Genomic DNA, 21,059 nt, shown 5'->3' on the forward strand with positions numbered 1-21,059 from the left:
ACTATAAACATTCGGGTGCACGTGCCCCTTCGGATCACTGCGTTTGTATCTTTAGGGTAAATACCCAGTAGTGCAATTGCTGGGTCATAGGGTAGTTCTATTTTCAACATTTTGAGGAACCTCCATGCTGTTTTCCAGAGTGGTTGCACCAGCTTGCATTCCCACCAACAGTGTAGGAGGGTTCCCCTTTCTCCGCATCCTCGCCAGCATCTGTCATTTCCTGACTTGTTAATTTTAGCCATTCTGACTGGTGTGAGGTGATATCTCATTGTGGTTTTGATTTGTATTTCCCTGATGCCGAGTGACGTGGAGCACTTCTTCATGTGTCTGTTGGCCATCTGGAGATCTTCTTTGCAGAAATGTCTGTTCATGTCTTCTGCCCATTACTTGATGGGATTGTTTGTTCTTTGGGTGTTGAGTTTGCTAAGTTCCTTATAGATTTTGGACACTAGCCCTTTATCTGATATGTCATTTGCAAATATCTTCTCCCATTCTGTCAGTTGTCTTTTGGTTTTGTTAACTGTTTCCTTTGCTGTGCAAAAGCTTTTGATCTTGATGAAATCCCAATAGTTCATTTTTGCCCTTGCTTCCCTTGCCTTTGCCGATGTTCCTAGGAAGATGTTGCTGCGGCTGAGGTTGAAGAGGTTGCTGCCTGTGTTCTCCTCAAGGATTTTGATGGATTCTTTTCTCACATTGAGGTCCTTCATCCATTTTGTGTCTATTTTCATGTGTGGTATAAGGAAGTGGTCCAATTTCATTTTTCTGCATGTGGCTGTCCAATTTTCCCACCACCATTTATTGAAGAGGCTGTCTTTTTTCCATTGGACATTCTTTCCTGCTTTGTCGAAGATTAGTTGACCATAGAGTTGAGGATCTATCTCTGGGCTCTCTATTCTGTTCCATTGATCTATGTGTCTGTTTTTGTGCCAGTACCATGCTGTCTTGATCTTGACAGTTTTGTAACAGAGCTTGAAGTCCAGAATTGTGATGCCACCCACTTTGGCTTTCTTTTTCAATATTCCTTTGGCTATTCGAGGTTATTTCTGGTTCCATATAAATTTTAGGATTATTTTTTCCATTTCCATGAAAAAAAATGGATGGTATTATGATAGGGATTGCATTAAATGTGTAGATTGCTTTAGGTAGCATAGACATTTTCACAAAATTTATTCCTAACATCCAGGTTCATGGAACATTTTTCCATTTCTTTGTGCATTCCTCAATTTCTTTCATGAGTACTTTATAGTTTTCTGCATATAGATTCTTAGCTTCTTTGGTTAGGTTTATTCTTAGGTATCTTATAGTTTTGGGTGCAATTGTAAACGGGATTGACTCCTAAATTTCTCTTTCTTCTGTCTTGTTATTGGTGTAGAGAAATGCAACTGATTTCTGTGCATTGATTTTATATCCTGACACTTCACTGAATTCCTGTACAAGTTCTAGCAGTTTTGAAATGGAGTCTTTTGGGTTTTCCACATATAGTATCATATCATCTGTGAAGAGTGATAGTTTGACTTCTTCTTTGCCGGTTTGGATGACTTTTATTTCTTTTTGTTGTCTGATTGCTGAGGCTAGGACTTCTAGTATTATATTGAATAGCAGTGGTGATAATGGACATCCCTGCCATGTTCCTGACCTTAACGGAAAAGCTTTCAGTTTTTCTCCATGGAGAATGAAATTTACGGTGGGTTTTTCATAGATGGCTTTGATAATATTGAGGTATGTGCCCTCTATCCCTACACTTTGAAGAGTTTTGATCAGGAAGGGATGCTGTACTTTGTCAAATGCTTTTTCAGCATCTATTGAGAGTATCATATGGTTCTTGTTCTTTCTTTTATTAATGTGTTGTATTACATTGATTGATTTGCGGATGTTGAACCAACCCTGCAGCCCTGGAATAAATCCCACTTGGTTGTGGTGAATAATCCTTTTAATGTACTGTTGAATCCTATTGGCTAGTATTTTGGTGGGAATTTTTGCATCTGTGTTCATCAAGGATATTGGTCTGTAGTTCTCTTTTTTTGGTGGGATCCTTGTTGGTTTTGGGATCAAGGTGATGCTTGCCTCATAAAATGAGTTTGGAAGTTTTCCTTCCATTTCTATTTTTTGGAACAGTTTCAGGAGAATAGGAATTAGTTCTTCTTTAAATGTTTGGTAGAATTCCCCTGGGAAGCCATCTGGCCCTGGGCTTTTGTTTATTTGGAGATTTTTGATGACTGTTTCAATCTCCTTACTGGTTATGGGCCTGTTCAGGTTTTCTATTTCTTCCTGGTTCAGTTGTGTTAGTTTATATGTCTCTAAGAATGCATCCATTTCTTCCAGATTGTCCAATTTGTTGGCGTAGAGTTGCTCATAGTATGTTCTTATAATTGTCTGTATTTCTTTGGTGTTAGTTGTGATCTCTCCTCTTTCATTCATGATTTTATTGATTTGGGTCCTTTCTCTTTTCTTTTTGATACGTCTGGCCAGGGGTTTATCAATCTTATTGATTCTTTCAAAGAACCAGCTCCTAGTTTCATTGATTTTTTCTATTGTTTTTTTGGTTTCTATTTCATTGATTTCTGCTCTGATCTTTATGGTTTCTCCTCTCCTGCTGGGTTTAGGTTTTCTTTCTTGTTCTTTCTCCAGCTCCTTTAGGTGTAGTGTTAGTTTGTGTACTTGGGACCTTTCTTGTTCCTTGAGAAAGGCTTGTACCGCCTTTCTCACAGGACTGCCCTTGCTGTGTCCCACAGATTTTGAACCGTTGTGTTTTCATTATCATTTGTCTCCATGAATTTTTTCAATTCTTCTTTAATTTCCTGGTTGACCCATTCATTCTTTAGAAGGATGCTGTTTAGTCTTCATGTATTTGGGTTCTTTCCTAATTTCCTCTTGTGATTGAGTTCTAGCTTCAGAGCACTGTAGTCTGTAAATATGCAGGGAATGATCCCAATCTTTTGATATTGGTTGAGACCTGATTTGTGACCCAAGATGTGATCTATTCTGGAGAATGTTCCATGTGCACTAGAGAAGAATGTGTATTCTATTGCTTTGGGATGAAATGTTCTGAATATATCTGTTATGTCCATCTGGTCCAGTGTGTCATTTAAGGCCTTTATTTCCTTGTTGATCATTTGCTTGGATGATCTATCCATTTCAGTGAGGGGAGTGTTAAAGTCCCCTATTATTATTTTATTATTATTGATGTATTTCTTTGATTTTGTTATTAATTGGTTTATATAGTTGGCTGCTCCCACATTAAGGGAATAGATATTTAAAATTGTTAGATCTTCTTGTTGGACACACCCTCCGAGTATGATATAGTGTCCTTCTTCATCTCTTATTATAGTCTTTGGCTTAAAATCTAATTGATCTGATATAAGGATTGCCACCCCATCTTTCTTCTGATGCCCATTAGCATGGTAAATTTTTTTCCACCCCCTCACTTTAAATCTGGAGGTGTCTTCGCATCTAAAATGAGTTTCTTGTAGGCAACGTATATATGGGTTTTGCTTTTTTATCCATTTTGATACCCTGTGTCTTTTGATTGGGGCATTTAGCCCTTTAACATTCAGGGTAACTATTGAGAGATATGAATTTATTGCCATTGTATTGCCTGTAAGGTACTGTTACTGTATATTGTCTCTGTACTTTTCTGATCTACTACTTTTAGGCTCTCTCTTTCCTTAGAGGATCCCTTTCAATATTTCCTGTTTGGTTTGGTGTTTGCAGATTCTTTCAGTTTTTGTTTGTCCTGGAAGCTTTTTATCTCTCCTTCTATTTTCAATGTTGGTCTAGCTGGATATAGTATTCTTGGCTGCATGTTTTTCTTGTTTAGTGCTCTGAATATATCGTGCCAGCTCTTTCTGGCCTCCCAGGTCTCTGTGGATAAGTCTGCTGCCAATCTAATATTTTTACCATTCTATGTTATAGACTTCTTTTCCCGGGCTGCTTTCAGGATTTTCTATTTGTCACTAAGACTTGTAAATTTTACTATTAGGTGACGGGGTGTAGACCTATTCTTGTTGACTTTGGGGGGGGGTTCTCTGCACCTCCTGGATTTTGATGCTTGCTCTCTTTGCCATATTAGGGAAATTCTCTCCAATGATTCTCTCCAATAGACCTTCTGCTCCCCTCTCTGTTTCTTCTTCTTCTGGAATCCCAATTATTCTAATGTTGTTTCGTCTTATGGTGTCACTTATCTCTCGAATTCTCCCCTCGTGGTCCAGTAGCTGTTTGTCCCTCTTTTGCTCAGCTTCTTTATTCTCAGTCATTTATTCTTCTATATCACTAATTCTTTCTTCTGCCTCATTTATCCTAGCAGTAAGAGTCTCCATTTTTTATTGCAACTCATTAATAGCTTTTTTGAATTCAACTTGGTTGGATTTTAGTTCTTTTATTTCTCCAGAAAAGGCTTTTATCCCTCCAGAGAGGGTTTCTCTAATATCTTCCATGCCTTTTTTGAGCCCAGCTAGAACCTTCAGAATCGTCATTCTGAACTCTAGATCTGACATATTACCAATGTCTGTATTGATTAAGTCCCTAGCCTTTGGTACTGCCTCTTGTTCTTTTTTTTTGTTGCGAATTTTTCCGCCTTGTCATTTTGTCCAGATAAGAGTATATGAAGGAGGAAGTAAAATACTAAAAGGGTGGCAAAGACCCCAGAAAAATGTGCTTTAACCAAATCAGAAGAGATCCCAAATCATGGGGGGGTGGGGAAGAAAGGGGATAAAAAGAGGTTCAGAAAAAAAAGAAAAAATTAAAATAAGAAAACAAATAAAGAAAAAATATAAAAAATATAAAAAAGAAAGATATATATATATAAATAGATATATAAATATATATCTATATATATATATATATATTAGATAAACTAGCTAAAAAACGTTATAAAAGAAAAGGGTAAAAGTTTAAAAAAATTTAGCAGAAGAAGAAAAAAATTTGAAAAAAAAAGTAAATTAACCACAAGACTAAAGAATCAAAGGGAGAAAGCCATGAGTTCCATGCTTTTCTTTCTCCTCCTCTGGAATTCCACTGCTATCTTTGGTATTGAACCTGTTTTCCTTGGTATATGAACTTCGTCCTGGCTGGATTTTTTGTTAAGTCTTCTGGGGGAGGGGCCTGTTGTAGTGACTCTCAAGTGTCTTTGCCCGAGGCAGAATTGCACCGCCCTTACCAGGGGCCTGACTAAGTAATCTGCTCGGGTTCGCTTTTGGGAGCTTTGGTTCCCTGAACGCTTTCCGTAGAGTTCCGGAGGATGGGAATGAAAATGGCGGCCTCCCAGTCTCTGGCCCCGAGGAGCCGAGAGCCCGGGGTCCCACTCCTCAGTGTGCCCCCAGAGAAGCGCACCTAATCACTCCTGTATCCCCGACCTCTGGCCACACTCCGAGCTCACAGGGCCTGCTACTGGTTCAAGGTAACCCCAAGCTGAGAGCTCAGTCCTCAGCTCTGTCTCTGTAGCTGGCTTCCACGTACTAATTCTTGTGAGCTCTGCAACACTCCAACACACCCGATCCTTCTGTGACCCTGCAGGACTTGGGGCCACGCTGACCCCACATGTGCTTCACCCCAGTTTAGCCTCTGGAGCAATGTTCCTCAGTGGAACAGACTTTAAAAAGTCCTGATTTTGTGCTCCATTGCTCCGCTGCTTGACGGGAGCTTGCCCCTCCCCCCGCAGTCTATCTTCCCATCATTTTGGATTCACTTCTCCGCCAGTCCTACTTTTCAGAAAGTGGTTGATTTTCTGTGTCTAGAATTGATGTTCTTCTCTTCGATCTCCTGTTGGATTTGTAGGTTTTTGCAATGTTTAGATAAGCTATCTAGCTGATCTTCTGCTACCTGATGTAGTCTCAGCCTGCTACTTCTCTGCCATCTTGACTCTTCCCTCTGCTTTTGTTTTTTGAAACAAATTTTTATTTTTATTAGAATTAATATCTTTTTCTTAAACTAGTTTCAGCAGATATTCATTTTTTGCAATGAAAATTTCTATACACTTAAATAAATGAAGAGAATGAAAAGATATATAGAAAAGTTTTCCTTCCTGTCTTAGAAGAAAAAAGAAAAAGGTATGTTAGAGAATCAGTAAATACAAATGCAGGATACATACCAAAATCAATCCTTGGTTATTAGGAATCAGAAATGTTGGGATTGGTACACAAATTTATGTGTTAAAAGCATTTTTTATTTTTCAGATCAATGAGATGAAATTCAGTGCTTCATTGTTTGCCCTCTGTCTCTTATTTATCTATTTTCAAGCCATTACAGATTTGAGCATTCTGTTTCTCCCACCCACATTTTGGAAAATATTATGACTAACAGCTCTCAAGTTTGCATGTAATAAGTCCATTTATGTGGAGAAAGAACTTTCTTTCTTCAGTTCCTCTTCTGGTTTTCCAGGGAGAGAAATCACAGTAGCCCTGTCTCAACCAACTTCTTTGGCCTATAGCTCCCTCTTTGTTTTCCTTTGGAGAGCTCCAGGTAGCCGCTGAAAGTCCTACCAGGACCGTGGCTGGGGGGTGAGAATTACGGAATTGTTTGTGGCAGCCCTCTCATTCTCAGTAGATTTCATTTAGCATCATAACAAATAAATTTCTTCGTTTATAAGACACAAATGCTAAATTTCATGTTAAAAAGCAACCATTAATGATTTAATTAACAAGGGGTAGTCCCTGTTGGTTCTGTGTTCTCTAACCATAAAAAATGATTGAAACATAATCAAATACATTATTTCTCTTTTTTCTTCAAACTAGATTATTATATTTTAGTATAAATCAAAACAAAAGCCTTGTAGAATCTTGGAAATGGAAGTACTAATATTTATGGAATATAAACACCATATCTTTGTTATTCTGATTTTTAATAGGATATTTGAAAATTATTTAAAAAATAAGTGCTTTTACCAGTAAATATAAGTGGAAGTCAACATTATTGGAGTCTATTTTGTGAAAATAGATTATTTCCATATAAAATGACTTCCAAAACTGCCATTAAATTATCCTTAACAAAATATCCTTAATAAATAACAAATGATACCTAATGAATCATTATTTATCTAGAAACGTATTCAAAATGAAAATATTAACTTTTTGTTTTATTCATCACAAACTAAAATTTACTTACATTTATTAATGTGCTTGTCTTTGAAACTTGGTAAAGCCTTATCATGCTTGCTAAAATCAGAGTCATTCAGAAAATGGAATAAATGAATAGATAAGTAGTAGTAGTTAAGCTTTCTTCATTTTCTGATAAACGCCTAAGCTGTAACAAGGTATTATATACAATTATGAATATACAGAAACAGCATGCTTGAACCAATAACTCTAATAATTCATATAAGACTATTAGTAGAAAAAATGTGAATGTCATTTCGAATAGGAAAGCTAATATGAAGAAGAAAATGTATTTTTTACAGACAATTTAATAGTAGCGTGAATGTGAATAATGTTTACAAGAAAATATAGAAAGTGTTAAATACCAGATGTTAAGAATGATTTATATAGTTTCACATAAACATCATCAACTGATCTTTGACAAAGGAGCAAAAGCAGTTGCAATTATGAAAAGATAATCTTTTAAACAAATAATGCTGAAGCAACTGGACATTCATGCAAAATAATGAATCTAGATACAATCTTTATATCCCTTATGAGTATTAACTTGAAATGAATCAGATGTAAATGCAAAACACATTATAAAATTACTAGACGATAAGACAGAAAAAAATTTAAATGACTTTGGACATGGCAATGACTCTTTAGATAAAATAGGAAAGGCAAAACCCATGAAAAAAAATTGATAAACTGGACTTCATTAAAACTTAAAACTTCTGTCTGTGAAAGATACTGTCAAGAGAATCAGACAAGCCACAGACTGGGGGAAAATATTTGCTAAAGACATATCCAATAAAGGACTGTAATCCAAAACATACCAAAAGAAAAAAAATTCTCGAGAGTCAAAAGTAAGAAAATGGACAATCTAAAACCCAATTACAAACGGGCAAAAGATGTGAAAAAATTTTTGAAAAAAAAGATATACATATCAAAGTCATATAGATAGGAAATAAGCATGTGAAAACATGTTCATTAGGAAAATGGAAATTAAAACAAAATGAGTGCCCACTATACACCTCTTAGAATTGAAAACACTGATAACACCAAATACTGGTAAGGGTAAGAAGAAACGGGAATTCTTGGTCATTCAATGCTAGTGGGAATTAAAGAAGTACAACCACTTTGGAAGACAATCTGGTCGTTTCAAAATCAAACATTATCTTTTCATATGATCCAGCAGCAATCACACTCAGTATTTGCTCAATGAGTTGAAACATTATAGTCATACAAAAACTTTCACATTCATGTTTATAGAAACTTCATAATTGTCAAAACTTAGAAAAAACAAGGTTGTCCTTTAGTAGATGAATGGATACATAAACTGTGGTACACTCAGAGAATGGAATATTATTCAGGACTAAAAAGAAATGAGCTAATGAGCCATGAAAAGACCGGAAAGAACTTAAAATGTTAACATTATGTGAAGAAGCAAGTCTGAAAAGACTACATACTGTATGTTTCCAATTGTATGACATTCTGGAAAAGGTAAAACTATGGACACAGTAAGAATATCAGTGGTTGCCAAGGCTCAAGAGATAGGGAAGTATGTATAAACAAATCACAAAGGATTTATAAGACAGTGAGGCTATTCTATATTATGTCGTAATGCTGGATACATGTCATTTTACATTTGTTCATATCCATAGGATGTAGAGTGCCACCAAAAGTGAATCATAACGTAAAGTACAGACTTTGAATGATAATGTGTCAATGTATGTTCCTCAATTCTAACCAGTGTACTTTTATGGTACAGATATTGATAGTGGAGAGGCTGTGTGTATGTAGGACGGGGGAATTTGGCACTTGCTCTTCAATTTTACTGTAAACCTAAAGGTGCTCTTAAAAAGCAAAGTCTTAAAAAGTTTAAAAAAGGAAAAGATGATTGACAAAATTCATCTAAGTCTGATTTAAAAAAATTAAATTATTATTATTCACATATAATGTATTATTTGCCCCAGGAGTATGGGTCTGTGAATTGTCAGGCTGACATATTTCACAGCACATACCATATCACATACCCTCCCCAATGTCCATAATCCAAACACCCTCTCCATACCCTAGCTCCCCTCAGCAACCCTTAGTTTGATTTGTGAGATTAAAAGTTTCTTGTGCTTTGTATCCCTCCCAATCCCATCTTGATTCATTATTTTCCTTCCCTACCCCCACAACTCCCTTGGACTGTCTCTCAAATTCCTCATATCAGAGAGACCATATGATAATTATATTTCTCTGATTGACTTATTTTGCTCAGCATAATAGCCTCTAGTCATTGCAAAAGGTAAGATTTCATTTCTTTTGATGGCTGCATAGTATTCCATTTTATACACACACACACACACACACACACAAACACACACACACACACACACACCCCACATCATCTCTACCCATTCATCTGTTGATGGGCATCCAGGTTTTTTCCAGTTTGGCTATTGTGGACATTGCTGCTATAAACATTGGGGTTCATGTTCCCCTTTGGATCACTACATTTGAATCTTTAAGGTAAATACCAGTAGTGTGATTGCTGAGTCACAGGGTAGTTCTATTTTCAACTTTTTGAGGAACCTCCATGCTGTTTTCAAGAATGGCTACACCAGCTTGTATTCCCACCAACAGTGTAGGAGGGTTCCCCTTTCTCCACATCTAGTCCAACATCTGTCATTTCCTGACTTGTTAATTTTAGCCATTCTGACTGGTGTGAGGTGGTATCTCATTGTGGTTTTGATTTGTATTTCCCTGATTTTGAGTGATGTTGAGCACTTTTTCATGTGTCTGTTGGCCATCTGGATGTCTTCTTTGCAGAAATGTCTGTTCATGTCCTCTTCCCATTTCTTGATTGGCTTCCTTGTTCTTTGGGTGCTGAGATTGATAAGTTCTTTATAGATTTTGGATATTAGCTCCTTATCTGATTATGGCATTTGCAAATATCTCTCCCATTCCGTCAGTTGTCTTTTGGCTTTGTTGACTGTTTCCTTTGCTGTACAAAAGATTCTTATCCTGGTGAAGTCCCAATAGTTCATTTTTGCCCTTGCTTCCCTTGCCTTTGGTGATGTTTCTAGGAAGAAGTTGCTGTGGCTGAGGTTGAAGAGGTTCTCCTCAAAGATTTTGATGGATTCCTTTCTCACATTGAGGTATTTCATCCACTTTGAGTATATTTTTGTGTGTAGTGTAAGGAAATGGTCTAGATTCATTCTTCTGCATGTGGCTGTCCAATTTTCCCCAACACCAGTTCTTGAAGAGACTCTTTTTTTTTTTCCATTGGACATGCTTTCCTGCTTTGTCAAAGATTAGTTGACCATAGAGTTGAGGGTCTATTTCTGGGCTCTCTGTTTTGTTGCATTGCTCTATGTGTCTGTTTTTGTGCAAGCACCATACTGTCTTGATGATGACAGCTTTGTAATAGAGCTTGAAGTTGGAGTTGTGATGCCACCAGCTTTGGCTTTTTTTTCCAACATTCTTTTGGCTATGCAAGGTCTTTTCTGGCTCCATATACATTTTAGGATTGTTTGTTCCATTTATGTGAAAAAAATTGAAGGTAGTTTGATAGGGATTGCATTAAATGTGTAGATTGCTTTAGGTAACATAGACATTTTCACAATGTTTGTTTGTCCAATCCCTGAGCATGGAATATTTTTCATTTCTTGTGTCTTCCTCAATTTCTTTCATGAGCACTTTATAGATTTCTGAGTACAGATTCTTTGCCTCATTGGTTAGGTTTATTCCTAAGTATCTCATGGTTTTAGGTGCAATTGTAAATGGGATTGACTCCTTAATTTCTCTTTCTTCCATCTTGCTGTTGGTATACAGAAATGCAACTGATTTCTGTGCATTGATTTTATATCCTGACACTTTACTATATTCCTGTATGAGTTCTAGAATATTTGAAGTGGAGTCTTTTGGGTTTTCCACCTAAAGTACCATATCATCTGCAAAAAGTGAGAGTTTGACTTCTTCTTTGCTGATTCAGATGACTTTATTTCTTTTGGTTGTCTGATAGCTGAGGCTAGGACTTCAAGTACTATGTTGAATAGCAGTGGTGATAATGGACATCTCTGCCACATTCCTGATCTTAGCAGAAAAGCTCTCAGTTTTTCCCCATTGAGAATGATATTTGCTGTGGGTTTTTCATAGATGGCTTCTATGATATTGAGGTATGTATCATCTATCTCTACATTGTGAAGAGTTTTGATCAAGAAAGGATGCTGTACTTTGTCAAATGCTTTTTCAGCATCTATTGAGAATATCCTATGGTCCTTGTTCTTTCTTTTATTAATGTATCATATCACATTGATTGATTTGTGGATGTTGAACCAACCTTGGAGCCCAGGAATAAATCCCACTTGGTCGTGGTGAATAATCCTTTTAATGTATTGTTGGATCCTATTGGCTACAATTTTGGTGAGAATTTTCACATCTGTGTTCATCAAGGATATTGGTCTGTAATTCTCTTTTTTGCTGTGGTCTTTGTCGGGTTTGGGGAACAAGGTAATGCTGGCCTCATAAAATGCATTTGGAAGTTTTCCTTCCACTTTAAATTTCTTTTTTAAAGATTTTATTTATTTATTTGACAGACAGAGATCACAAGTAGGCAGAGAGAGAGGTTAGGGAAGCAGGCTCCCTGCTGAGCAGAGAGCCTGACATGGGGCTCGATCCCAGGACCCTGGGATCATGACCTGAGCTGAAGGCAGAGGCTTTAACCCACTGAGCCACCCAGGCGCCCCACTTCAAATTTTTGTAATAGTTTCAGGAGTAGGTATTAATTCTTCTTTAAATGTTTGGTAGACGGGCACCTGGGTGGCTCAGTGGGTTAAGCCTCTACCTTCAGCTCAGGTCATGATCTCAGGTTCCTGGGATTGAGCCCCACATCAGGCTCTCTGCTCAGCAGGGAGCCTGTTTCCTCCTCTCTTTTTGCCTGCCTCTCTGCCTACTTGTGATCTTTCTGTCAAATAAATAAATAAATAAATGTTTGGTAGAATTCCCCTGGGAAGCTGTCTGGCCCTGGGCTTTTGTTTGTTGGGAGATTTTTGATGACTACTTCAATCTCCTTACTGGTTATGGGCCTGTTCAGGTTTTCTATTTCTTCCTGGTTCAGTTTTGATAGTTTATATGTCTTTAGGAATGCATCCATTTCTTCCATCTTGTCAGATTTACTGGTGTATAGTTGCTCTTCATATGTTGTTATAACTGTTTGTATGTTGTTGGTGCTAGTTGTAACCTCTCATCTTTCTTCCATGATTGTATTTATTGGGTGCTTTCTCTTTCTTTTTGTTAAGTCTGGCCAGGGGTTCATCAATGTTATTAATTCTTTCAAAGAACCAGCTCCTAGTTTTGTTGATTTGTTTTACTGTTCTTTTGGTTTCTATTTCATTAATTTCTCTTCCGATATTATCATTTCTCTTCTCCTGCTGGGTTTAGGCTTTCTTTGCTATTCTTTCTCCAGCTCCTTTAGGTGTAGGGTTAGGTTGTGTACTTGAAAGCTTTCTTGTTTCTTGAGAAAAGCTTGTATCACTATATCTTTTCCTCTCAGGACTGCCTTTGCTGTGTCCCACAGATTTTGAACAATTGTGTCTTCATTATCATTTGTTTCCATGAATTTTTTCAATTCTTTTTTCATTTCCTGGTTGACCCATTCATTCTTTAGTAGAATGCTCCTTAGCTTCCACATATTTGGGTTCTTTCTATATTTCCTTTTGTGATTGAGTTCTAGCTTCAGAGCACTGTGGTCTGAAAATATGCAGAGAATGATCCCATCTTTTGGTACCTGTTGAGACCGGATTTCTGGCCCAGGATGTGCTCTAATCTGGAGAATGTTCCATGTGCACTAGAGAAGAGTATTCTTTCGCTTTGGGATGGAATGTTCTGAATTTATCTGTGATGTCCATCTCGTCCAGTGTGTCATTTAAGGCCTTTATTTCCTTGTTGATCTTTTGCATGGATGATCTATCCATTTCAGTGAGGGTGGTGTTTAAGTCCCCTGCTATTATTGTATTATTTTCAATGTGTTTCTTTGGTTTTGTTATTAATTGGTTTATATAGTTGGCTGCTCCCATATTAGGGTTATAGATTTTGAAAATTGATAGATATTCTTGTTGGGCAGACCTTTAAGTATGATATAGTGTTCTTCCTCTTCTCTTATTCTAGTCGTTGGCTTAAAATCTAATTGATCTGATATAAGGATTGCCACCCCAGGTTTCTTTTGATGTCCATTAGCATGGTAAATTGTTTCCCACCCCCTCACTTTAAATTTGAGTTTCTTGTAGATAGCATATTGATGTGTTTTGGTTTTTAATCCATTCTGATACCCTGTGTCTCTTGATTGGGACATTTAGCCCATTTACATTCAGGGTAACTATTGAAAGATGTGAATTTAGTGCCATTGTATTGCCTGCAAGGTAAGTATTATTTTATATTGTCGCTGTATCTTTCTGGTCTACTACTTTTAGGCTTCTCTTTTTTAGAGGTCCCTTTTCAATATTTCCTGTAGGGTTGGTTTGGTGTTTGCAAATTCTTTTAAGTTTTGTTTGTTCTAGAAGCTTTTTATCTCTCCTTCTATTTTCAATGATAGCCTAGATGGATATAGTATTCATGCTGCATAGTTTTCTCATTTAGTGCTCTGAATATATCATGCCAGTTCTTTCTGGCCTGCCTGGTCTCTCTGGAAAATCTACTGCCAATCTAATATTTCTACCATTGTACGTTACAGACTTCTTGTCCTGAGCTGCTTTCAGGATTTTCTGTTTGTCACTAAGACTTGTAAGTTTCACTTTTAGATGACAGGGTGTGGACCCATTTTTGTTTATTTTGAGGGAGGTTCTCTGTGCCTCCTGGATTTTAATGCTTGTTCCCCTTGTTTGTTCCCCTTGTTCCCCATATTAGGGAATTTCTCTACTATAATTCACTCCAATAGACCTTATGCCCCTCTCTGTCTTCTTCTCTGGGATCCCAATTATTCCAATATTATTTTTTCTTATGGTATCACTTATCTCTTGAATTCTCCCTTCGTGTTCCAGTAGTTGTTGCCTCTCTTTTGCTCAGCTTCTTTATTCTCCATCATTTCCTCTTCTCTATCACTAAATCTCTCTTTTGCCTCATTTATCCTAGCAGTAAGAACCTCCATTTTTATTGCACCTCATTAATAGCTTTTTTTATTTTAACTTGGTTAAATTTTACTTTTTTTATTTCTAAATAAAGGGTTTCTCTAATATTTTCCATGCTTTTTTTTTGAGCCCAGCTAGCACCCTGATAACCATCATCTGAACTCTAATCCTGACATCTTAGTAATGTCCATATAGATTAGGTCCCTAGATGTTCAGCATTGCCTCTTGTTCTTTTTTCTATTTGATGATGAGTTTTTCTACCTTATCATTTTATCCAGATAAGAATATATGAAAGAGAGAATAAAATACTGAAAAGGTGGCAAAGACCCCAGAAAATTGTATGCTAACCATATCATAGGAGATCCAAAACCTGGGGGAGAGGAAAGGGGGGGAAAGAAATAAAAATTAAAAAATATATTTACTAGACTGGTGATTTGAACAGAGCCACCCCCTGGTTTTGGATGTATTCTGGTCTTTTAGAAGAAACTCCCTCTCAAAATTTTAAAGAAAGAAAAACTTATACATATACAAAAATAAGGGTTAACATGATGAAGGCATGGAATATAACTGTAATGATGAAAATTTAAAAAATTTCTAAAAAAGGAATTGATAAGGTAAGTTGTTTGGAAAAAGAAAAAGAGGAAGGGATATGATAAGGCTGAAGACTAAACAAAGCCATGAGCTAGATTTAGGTATATTTTGCTCTATTAGAAGAAATTGTATCCCCAAATTTTAATGATAAAAAATGTATATATATACAAGAAATATTAAATACCATGAAGGGATAAAATATTAGTATCACAATGAAAATTTTAAAAGATTTTTTTAAAAAAGATATTGTTAAGATAAACTAGTTAAAAACCATTAAAAGAGGAAAGAGGAAAATTATAAAAAATAGAATAAGAAAAAAATTTAAAAATTTTAACTTTGTAAGACTAAAGGATCATGGGGGGAAAGCCATGAATTTTATGCACTGCTTTCCCCTCACATCCTGGCTGGATGTTCTTGCTGATCTTCTGGGAGAGGGCCTGTTGCAGTGAGTCTCAAATGTCTTTTGCCAAGACAGAATTGTACTGCCCTTGCCAGGAGCCAGGCTAAGTAATCTGCTCGGGATCTGTCTCCATCGCTTTTGTTCCCTGAACACTTTTGGTAGGGCTTTGGAAGAGGGGAATGAAAATGGTGGCCTCCCAATCTCTGGCCTGAAGGAGCCAAGAGCTCAGGGCCCATTCCTCAGTGTGCCCTCAGAGAAAAGTAGTCAATCCCTCCCATCTCCCTGGTCTCCAACCACACTCTGAACTCACCTGGCCTGTGACTGAGCATTTCTATCTCCAGTATACAACCCTGTTTGGAGTCTCCAGGCCCAGCAGTTTCCTGCCATGCTCTTCCACACCAGTCCTCCTGGAAGAGGAAGGAGGTTGTCTGTCTGGATCTGCCACTTATGGGGTCTTTGCTCAAAGAGGCACAGGTTTGTGCCTTGGATCATGGTTTAAGATAAGCCTGATCTGAGAGCTCACTCCTTGACTCTGTCTCTGTAGTCAGCTTACCCATTCCTATACCTGGTAGCTCTGCCACAATCACTCCCCTGGTCTTTCTGTGACCCTGCGGGACCTGAAACCACACAGTCTTCACAAGGGCTCCATCCCCGCTTAGTCTCTGGCGTGATGTCCCTCAATGGAGCATACATACTTCTAAATGTTCTGCTTTTCTGCTCTGCTGCTCCACCACTTGCCAGGAGCCAGCCCCTCCCCCTGCAGTCTATCTTCCCATCATTTTGGATTCACTTTTCCTCATATCCTACCTTCCATGAAGTGGTTGATTTTCTCTTCCTTGAATTGCTGCTCTTCTTCTCTTCTATCTTCCAGTGAGGTCAGTGTTTGGAACAGTTTGATAACTATCTAGCCAAACTCCTGGGACCTGATGTCATCTCAGTCTGCTACTCCTCAAACTTCTTGCTTTGATCCTCCAATTAAGTCAGATATTAATTATTAGATTTAAAATAAGGGACTTCTGAGTATCAGCACATAAGTAGTGATATAAAATTTTTCAATTAGCATTTTTTTCTGTCAATAAAGCATTCAGTGTAAGAAATATATTGAATCAATTAATATGTACTTCTTTGACTCCATTCATTCTTAAATTTCTCCACATATTAGATGTGAGGCAAATTTTTTCACAATTTATTTTCTGCATTTGTTCTTACTTGAATATGAAATACATGTTACATTTATTAGATACAATTACTATTGTATCTAATATTGTATTAGATACAGTTAGTAAAATCAAATTTCAAAAAATATTTCAACATCATTAATTCAATTATTTTAAAAACAAAGTCTTCTTTCTTAAGGCTTAGGCAGGTCTATTCCAAAATTCAAAGAAATGAAAATCCCAGGCTAACACAACTTTTAGATAATAGCAACATAAAGCCAAATAATTACGTCAATAGTGACAATTAAATATTTTTATTGTTAAAAACAGAGTGGTATCTACACTCACTATTTCTTTGTTTCATTATGTAAACCTAATTTCTGAAGGAAAATCCATTCTGTATTGATTTTCATACTATAATTATGTATATATGTATGAATATTTTATGTAGATTATATAGCAATAAACTATCACCAACTGGAAATAAAATCATGAATAAATGTGTACAATTTTAGTGTTTTTAGCTGAAGTAATAATAAATATTTTTTCTGCATGTTTCTAAATTAAGTCTCAAAGTATTCTACTTTGAATTAAAATATGAGATCCAACCAGCATGTAGTCAGATACGCACATGGTATCACTAGCATGTCAGTTAAAAGAGATAGTTTTGTCTTTGTTGTTCATTTATGTTACACATTATTGTACATCCCACAATTATAATCAGGCTTGGTGCATGGTAGATAAAAATTAAAGCATAAGTGAGTATGGATAAATGAATGCTTGTTTACATTTCTGGCCAAAATACTTGTCTTTTATATCTGTCCCACTTTTAGATTAAAAACTTTGTATACATTAAATTCACATTTAAATGTGGAATTTCTTCTAAGACAATTTAATTCAAATGTTAGCAATATGACACTGTATAGCAAAGGAAAACTCTTTTATTACCAAATACCTAGAAACACTGGTAATAATAAAATTTCTTTTTAATTGCACAGGTAAGTTAATAACAAAATAAAGGTTATCTCAGGGGCTGACATGTAAAGTCATAGAGAGTATAGCTGAATTTAAAGTTGTTCTCAGGGTAATAGCCTATCCCAGAAATACTATGTAAAGCCAACTGATGTTTTAAATTGTGTACATGCATAACTCTGATAAAATAAGTAAAATTCAATGTATTTAGAGTAAAATATTATAAAGAAAATAAAAGTAACAGAAAAAGAAAGAAGGACAGAAGGTAGAAAAGAGGGAAGAAACAATGAACATAACTCATATTGTCCTTGGTTTAGATGTAGAGTGAAGTAACAAAATTCAACATTTTATAAAATATTTCAGAAATAAACATTTTATAAAATAGGACCAAATAACACAAGTGTCTCTGAACAGTAAAGTTAAGTGTCTTTATTTTTTTAAAATCTTATTTATTTATTTGACAGAGACAGACACAGAGAGGGAGGGAACACAAGCAGAGGGAGTGGGAGAGGGAGAAGCAGTTTTCCTGCTGAGCAGGGAGCCCAATGTGGGGCTTGATTCCAGGACCCTGGATCATGACCTGACCCTAAGGCAAACCCTTAATGATTGAGCCACCCAGGCACCCTAGGTGTCTTTTCTGATTTGTCAGTGTTCATTTATGCTGATGATTACAAAAATCACCTGAGTTTGTCTCACAGACTATAGGGCTTCTTCTTCAGTGGAGAGTGCTATCATAGTTACCTTCATCCTGCATTAAATGTGTTGGAAGTAAATGCATCCTCATCATGTCTAGACTTTCCTTATGAGTTTGGGACACTCTCAGATTTTGAAGAAAAACAAGAGTGAGGGTAACTAGTTACAAAGTCATTTGAGATTAGATGGAAAGAAAAATAAAAAAGATACTGGATTTCTAAGCTATGAGTTTATATTAAAATGGAAAATGTGAAGAAAATGAAAAATTTTAAAATGGATTAGTGCCAGTCTTGCATTTGTGTTTGTTCATTTGTTGAACAATTGTATCTGTTAGGGGTTGTATATTAGAAGTCCAGGGAATACAGGAGTGAGTAAAACAGTCATGGTGATTATATTGATGAATATTTACTCCTTTACTAAACACAACAAGACTGAGTTGCTTAATAATTTAGCTCCATTTTCCTCTGAATTTTTACATTTTAATTTTGGATATTGGATCAAATTTAATTAAATAAGCATTTATTAATTTCCAGTGATGTGAGCAATACCCTTTTCTTTCTTATTTCTTATTTATTTATTTCTTATTTATTTATTTATCTTTTATTTTAGAGAGAAAGAGAGAGAAAGCTTATGGGAGGTGGCAGGGGGAAGGGAGAGGGAGAGAAAGAATCTTAAGCAGACTCTTCCCTGAATGCCGAGCCTGATGCAGACCTTGATCTCACAACCCTGAGATCATGACCTAAGCCAAAATCAAAAGTAGATCACTTAACTCATGAAGCCACTCAGGTGCCTCATCTATTTTCATCTTTAAATCTCATTTTGATAGTTACATTTATTTTTGAAATATTATATGGTGTAATTGATGTACATTTCCCAGGGCATCAATTATTAACTGATAATTTCCATGGTTGCTAGTGAACTGAAAGGTTGAATTGGGAATTTTTATCTGCACCAAACACTATCCAGGAAATAGAATGTGCAAATTTGGTAGCAATATAAAAATCTATGGTTAAAAATAGACGTTATTAAAATTATCTTTGAAATAGTGTATACTTAGAACTCAACAAATAATATGAATGTGTTTTAATTGAGAAATACTTTTATGGGAAATTACCATGCATAGTCACTCAGTTTCCATTTTATTTCTAGTTTTTTTCTTTTAAAAATACACAAAATCAGATTAGAAGGGAGATATAACACTTCCCTGGGAAAAACAAATATTGAGGTCTCTTTTGTACAAATATTCCAACCAGCATCTATAAAATATTCTAGCTGAAGGAAACCAGGCTACTGGACAGAGCATACAAATAGGAGACGAGTGACCTGAATTTTACTCCTGGAAGTGCCACCTACCCAATTATAGGGTAATTCATGGCAGACCAGTTACATACTTATTTTTAAGAAAAGTGGTAGAATACTTATTTATCTATTTTTACTTATTTACTTATTTTATTTTTTTAGTTCAGGCTGAAAAATAATATTTTTATTCTTAATTTGTTTTCAGGGAATATAACAAAAATAATTATCAAACACAATTTTGCCAATGCAAAATGCTTTATAAATAATAAATTACTGCTTTTGTCAGGCTGAAAAATAATATTTTTATTCTTCATTTGTTTTCAGGGAATGTAATAAAAATAATTATCAAACATAATTTTGTCAATGCAAAATGTGTAATAAATAACACATTACTGCTTTTGAACTGTGACTTGAAATCAGATATTTCAGAAACCATTATTCTGAGTATGCATTTTAAAAATTTATTGTCTTTCTGACTTCTAGAAATTAAATTCTTTTTTTCATTTTAAGGAATATCTTATAAAAGTTAAACATTTAGTTTCATTATCCAGAAATAATGATTCTGTTTTTATGCAAAAACTATGGACTCTGAAAAACAACCTGAGGGTTTTGAAGGGTCAGGGGTGGGAGGTTGGGGGAACAGGTGGTGGGTAATGGGGAGGGCACGTTTTGCATGGAGCACTGGGTGTTGTGCAAAAAGAATGAATACTGTTACGCTGAAAAAAAAAAATTATTATGCCAATAGCTTCCCATTGGACTTTCTTAATCCTCAACAAAGAAAAGAACAAATGCAAAGAATTTAAAGCCAGAGACTGATTGCATCTGGATCTTCACATTTGCAAGATTGTTAATAGCCATACATAATAATTTGTGTTTATATACACTCACACAAGAAAAGTAACTACTTGATATATATATAGTGCTGATGTCCACACCACCACTACCATTCACCACACCTGCATTCAGAGTACTGTTCTCCCAAATACATATTTAAAAATGTTTTTGGATGTCATGATCAACTAGGACAAATTAAGGATGGGGATAAGTATTAAGATTATAAGTAGGGCATAATAAGCATGTAAACTCTGGCAATTTTTGCTCATATAACATTATCACTCCTGCAGACCGAGGTTACATAATTCAGTAATACAAATTTACTTATCTTTTTTTCTAAAGATCTCTCTACTTTAATGACAACTAATTTAAACAGAAGATGTTATATTATTATCAAATCACAGGGAGTTTTGAAGATTTGAATGAATCCACCCAAAGTGTTTAGAACATAGAACAGTGTTTGAATAGTTCACTGTTATTATTATTACCATAATATAATTATTACTTTTTTCAGTTTTTGCTCAGGTTGGACATGTTACTATCTAGTTATTTCTAGTTACTTTGACCCTTGGGTATTACCAATATATGGGGATAATAGAAATGTCTTTTAGTTTGAGTAGTAGAGAAAAAAAATATATCTTTATACATTACATATATATTTTTTATATATGTATATACATTATATGTAGTCTTGTGTTTCTTTTTAAAAATATCATCAATACATCTCTATTTTATTTTAATTCTGTTTTTGGATAAAAAGAAGAGCAGAGCAGTGAAGAATTTGTATTTATAGAAAGTGTCAAAGAACGGGTTCTATTCTTTCAGGTCATTGCTTATAATTGCAGAAAAATAGCTATTAAGAAGGAAATAAAAAACATATCTCTAGAGGAATGTGCACCACATGTTTGGAAAGAGATTCAATGACTGA

The sequence above is a fragment of the Meles meles genome, chromosome 6, assembly GCF_922984935.1.
Source record: "Meles meles chromosome 6, mMelMel3.1 paternal haplotype, whole genome shotgun sequence".
NCBI lineage: Eukaryota > Metazoa > Chordata > Mammalia > Carnivora > Mustelidae > Meles > Meles meles.